This window comes from Leptodactylus fuscus, chromosome 5 (genome assembly GCF_031893055.1).
Source record: "Leptodactylus fuscus isolate aLepFus1 chromosome 5, aLepFus1.hap2, whole genome shotgun sequence".
Classification (NCBI taxonomy): Eukaryota; Metazoa; Chordata; class Amphibia; order Anura; family Leptodactylidae; genus Leptodactylus; species Leptodactylus fuscus.
In genome coordinates, this window is record NC_134269.1 from 14,647,840 (window position 1) to 14,653,839 (window position 6,000).

Below are 6,000 nucleotides of genomic sequence, written 5' to 3' on the forward strand. Positions count from 1 at the left end.
CAGAACTTGACATTTACGGTTCATAGGATTGAGTATTTGCCTCAGATTGTTGGAAGATCCTTCCAAAATTTCCAAGCGTTGCTCATCCAGTACTTTGGTCTTCCAAGGAACATGGTTCTCTAAGAATCAGCAAAACTTGGCATAGGGGAGGTGTATGGAGTCACCTAACATGGGAATATTTTCTCAGGGGTTCCTTCTTGGTTCTGAATGTTCTTATGCGATGGCCAATTTTGGTATCCAATTTTGATGATCCATAAAGGTTTGAGTTGGACCTCATCTGGGAGAAATTGGGTAACTTTACCACAACATAGAAAAACTTGACCACATTTCCTGTCCTCAAACGCTCATATTCCTGGCATATTTCTCCTCTGACCCGGCCTCGTATATCTCGTTGCATAATTCTGACTATTTTTACTTCCCGGGCCGATTCTGATGCACATTCCACCCTGCTCATAAAACTTACACATAGAAGTTAATGCCAACATGACTCCAGGCGTTGTCTGTGCTGACTGTTGGCCTGGTATTCTGTACTCTACAATCCTCACGTCTTCTCTGTATCTTGGATATTGTTCTTATCTGTTTTCTTCCCCCAACTCTGACTTATCATTTTTTTCTCATTCTTGACCCTTTCTTCCTTTTGAGTCAATCGATCCATTTTCCATTTCCACACATTCTCTCTTTTTTTCTAAAAATTTCCATGGTTTGGTAACTTATTCCTGTATTCCTCCAGGTCTCCCCTCCCTCCCCCACATGCTCTTCTTCTTGGTGTGACTCCCCCATACTATATTATCAGCTTCATTTCCTCACATCCTCTTGGTGTTGACATTTCAAGCAAATGTTGTTGAAAACTTAACCCCTTACATTCTCCATTGGGGAACATGAAAGGTAAATAGGTAAAAATCAGCATTCAGAAATAGAAAGTATTATAGCAGTTATATTCTTGTACATAGGAGGTAGTATTATAGTAGTTATATTCTTGTACATAGGAGCAGTATTATAGTAGTTATATTCTTGTACATAGGGGGCAGTATTATACTAGTTATATTCTTGTACATAGGAGTAGTATTATAGTAGTTATATTCTTGTACATAGGAGTAGTATTATAGTAGTTATATTCTTGTACATAGGAGTAGTATTATAGTAGTTATATTCTTGTACATAGGAGGTAGTATTATAGTAGTTATATTCTTGTACATAGGAGTAGTATTATAGTAGTTATATTCTTGTACATAGGGGCAGTATTATAGTAGTTATATTCTTGTACATAGGAGTAGTATTATAGTATTTATATTCTTGTACATAGGAGTAGTATTATAGTAGTTATATTCTTGTACATAGGAGCAGTAATATAGTAGTTATATTCTTGTACATAGGAGTAGTATTATAGTAGTTATATTCTTGTACATAGGAGGCAGTATTATAGTAGTTATATTCTTGTACATAGGAGTAGTATTATAGTATTTATATTCTTGTACATAGGAGTAGTATTATAGTAGTTATATTCTTGTACATAGGGGCAGTATTATAGTAGTTATATTCTTGTACATAGGAGTAGTATTATAGTATTTATATTCTTGTACATAGGAGTAGTATTATAGTAGTTATATTCTTGTACATAGGAGGCAGTATTATAGTAGTTATATTCTTGTACATAGGAGTAGTATTATAGTAGTTATATTCTTGTACATAGGAGCAGTATTATAGTAGTTATATTCTTGTACATAGGGGCAGTATTATAGTAGTTATATTCTTGTACATAGGAGTAGTATTATAGTATTTATATTCTTGTACATAGGAGTAGTATTATAGTACTTATATTCTTGTACATAGGAGCAGTATTATAGTAGTTATATTCTTGTACATAGGAGGTAGTATTATAGTAGTTATATTCTTGTACATAGGAGTAGTATTATAGTAGTTATATTCTTGTACATAGGAGTAGTATTATAGTAGTTATATTCTTGTACATAGGATTAGTATTATAGTAGTTATATTCTTGTACATAGGAGTAGTATTATAGTAGTTATATTCTTGTACATAGGGGCAGTATTATAGTAGTTATACTCTTGTACATAGGAGCAGTATTATAGTAGTTATATTCTTGTACATAGGAGGTAGTATTATAGTAGTTATATTCTTGTACATAGGAGTAGTATTATAGTAGTTATATTCTTGTACATAGGAGTAGTATTATAGTAGTTATATTCTTGTACATAGGAGTAGTATTATAGTAGTTATATTCTTGTACATAGGAGTAGTATTATAGTAGTTATATTCTTGTACATAGGAGTAGTATTATAGTAGTTATATTCTTGTACATAGAGCAGTATTATAGTAGTTATATTCTTGTACATAGGAGCAGTATTATAGTAGTTATATTCTTGTACATAGGAGTAGTATTATAGTAGTTATATTCTTGTACATAGGAGCAGTATTATAGTAGTTATATTCTTGTACATAGGAGGCAGTATTATAGTAGTTATATTCTTGTACATAGGAGCAGTATTAGGGTGCATTCACACTGAGTAAACGCTAGCTTATTCTGAACGTAAAACACGTTCAGAATAAGCGGCGTCTAAAGCAGCTCCATTCATTTCTATGGGAGCCGGCATACGAGCGCTCCCCATAGAAATGAATGGGCTGCTTCTTTCACTCCGTGCAATCCCATTGAAGTGAATGGGGAGTGCCGGCGTATACGGCAAGCTCTGCTCATGCCGGAGCGTACACGCCGGCACTCCCCATTCACTTCAATGGGACTGCACGGAGTGAAAGAAGCAGCCCATTCATTTCTATGGGGAGCGCTCGTATCCCCGCTCCCATAGAAATGAATGGAGCTGCTTTAGACGCCGCTTATTCTGAACGTGTTTTACGTTCAGAATAAGCTAGCGTTTACTCAGTGTGAGTTCACCCTTATAGTAGTTATATTCTTGTACATAGGAGTAGTATTATAGTAGTTATACTCTTGTACATAGGAGCAGTATTATAGTAGTTATATTCTTGTACATAGGAGTAGTATTATAGTAGTTATATTCTTGTACATAGGAGGTAGTATTATAGTAGTTATATTCTTGTACATAGGAGTAGTATTATAGTAGTTATATTCTTGTACATAGGAGGTAGTATTATAGTAGTTATATTCTTGTACATAGGAGTAGTATTATAGTAGTTATATTCTTGTGCATAGGGGGCAGTATTATAGTAGTTATATTCTTGTACATAGGGGGCAGTATTATACTAGTTATATTCTTGTACATAGGGGGCAGTATTATAGTAGTTATATTCTTGTTCATAGGAGCAGTATTATAGTAGTTATATTCTTGTACATAGGAGTAGTATTATAGTAGTTATATTCTTGTACATAGGAGTAGTATTATAGTAGTTATATTCTTGTACATAGGATTAGTATTATAGTAGTTATATTCTTGTACATAGGAGTAGTATTATAGTAGTTATATTCTTGTACATAGGAGTAGTATTATAGTAGTTATATTCTTGTACATAGGAGTAGTATTATAGTAGTTATATTCTTGTACATAGGAGTAGTATTATAGTAGTTATATTCTTGTACATAGGATTAGTATTATAGTAGTTATATTCTTGTACATAGGAGCAGTATTATAGTAGTTATATTCTTGTACATAGGAGTAGTATTATAGTAGTTATATTCTTTTACATAGGAGCAGTATTATAGTAGTTATATTCTTGTACATAGGAGCAGTATTATATTAGTTATATTCTTGTACATAGGAGCAGTATTATAGTAGTTATATTCTTGTACATAGGAGTAGTATTATAGTAGTTATATTCTTGTACATAGGAGGTAGTATTATAGTAGTTATATTCTTGTACATAGGAGCAGTATTATAGTAGTTATATTCTTGTACATAGGAGCAGTATTATAGTAGTTATATTCTTGTACATAGGAGTAGTATTATAGTAGTTATACTCTTGTACATAGGAGTAGTATTATAGTAGTTATATTCTTGTATATAGGAGTAGTATTATAGTAGTTATATTCTTGTACATAGGAGGTAGGATTATAGTAGTTATATTCTTGTACATAGGAGCAGTATTATAGTAGTTATATTCTTGTACATAGGAGTAGTATTATAGTAGTTATATTCTTGTACATAGGAGTAGTATTATAGTAGTTATATTCTTGTACATAGGAGCAGTATTATAGTAGTTATATTCTTGTACATAGGGGCAGTATTATAGTAGTTATATTCTTGTACATAGGAGCAGTATTATAGTAGTTATATTCTTGTACTTAGGAGCAGTATTATAGTAGTTATATTCTTGTACATAGGAGGCAGTATTATAGTAGTTATATTCTTGTACATAGGAGTAGTATTATAGCAGTTATATTCTTGTACATAGGAGTAGTATTATAGTAGTCATATTCTTGTACATATGAGCAGTATTATAGTAGTTATATTCTTGTACATAGGAGTAGTATTATAGTAGTTATATTCTTTTACATAGGAGTAGTATTATAGTAGTTATATTCTTGTACATAGGAGGTAGTATTATAGTAGTTATATTCTTGTACATAGGAGCAGTATTATAGTAGTTATATTCTTGTACATAGGAGTAGTATTATAGCAGTTATATTCTTGTACATAGGAGTAGTATTATAGTAGTTATATTCTTGTACATATGAGCAGTATTATAGTAGTTATATTCTTGTACATAGGAGTAGTATTATAGTAGTTATATTCTTGTACATAGGAGTAGTATTATAGTAGTTATATTCTTGTACATAGGAGGTAGTATTATAGTAGTTATATTCTTGTACATAGGATGTAGTATTATAGTAGTTATATTCTTGTACATAGGAGCAGTATTATAGTAGTTATATTCTTGCACATAGGAGTAGTATTATAGTAGTTATATTCTTGCACATAGGAGTAGTATTATAGTAGTTATATTCTTGTATGTAGGAGGTAGTATTATAGTAGTTATATTCTTGTACATAGGGGGCAGTATTATAGTAGTTATATTCTTGTACATAGGAGTAGTATTATAGTAGTTATATTCTTGTATGTAGGAGGTAGTATTATAGTAGTTATATTCTTGTACATAGGGGGCAGTATTATAGTAGTTATATTCTTGTACATAGGAGTAGTATTATAGTAGTTATATTCTTGTATGTAGGAGGTAGTATTATAGTAGTTATATTCTTGTACATAGGAGTAGTATTATAGTAGTTATATTCTTGTATGTAGGAGGTAGTATTATAGTAGTTATCTTCTTGTACATAGTTGTGTATCTGAGCCAACATTCCCCTGCAGGGCAGGATGTTCTACAAGGGTGACTGTAAGATCAGCTGTCACCCAGTTATATGAGGGCATTAAGGTGAGGCCGCTGGTCTGATGTTCCTACTGGCCTGGATTTATTTTGATGTATTTGTAGTGTTCGGCCTGCGGCAATATTACACAATGACAATTCTTACACAATTCAGACCTGTGAACAATGTACTTATGAGATTAGTATCCTAGAGAACAGATGAGTCTTATATATACTGTATGTTTATGTTGAATATTTCAATGTTCTTGTCACTTTTCCCTTCTGTTCATGTCTCTCACTTTTTGCTCTGTCCTCCTTTCTCCTGTGTAGTTTTCTCTATTGTATTACATTGCATTGTTGTCTCTCTGGCAGTGACTGCGCTCTTGCTCACTGTACCAGGTAATGTTTGTCTGTGTCTATCTTCTCCCTATCTGATCACAGTCACGCTATTCTCATACTCACTATCATTTTCCTCGCTGTCCCACCTCCCGCTCCAGCCATCACTTTCCAGTTCTAACAATGGGGTGACATGATGTAAGCGCCGTCTGTATTTTCTGGTATTTATAGGGTTGTTGACATACAGCTCAGACATTGTTAGTGTCTGGCTGAGCGGATAAACAAGGAAAGGAGGACACGCATAGGAATGGACTTTATCCCATGTAAGGTCTGATCGGTGGACACTATAGAGGGTCATAGGTCTGGCACCATTGC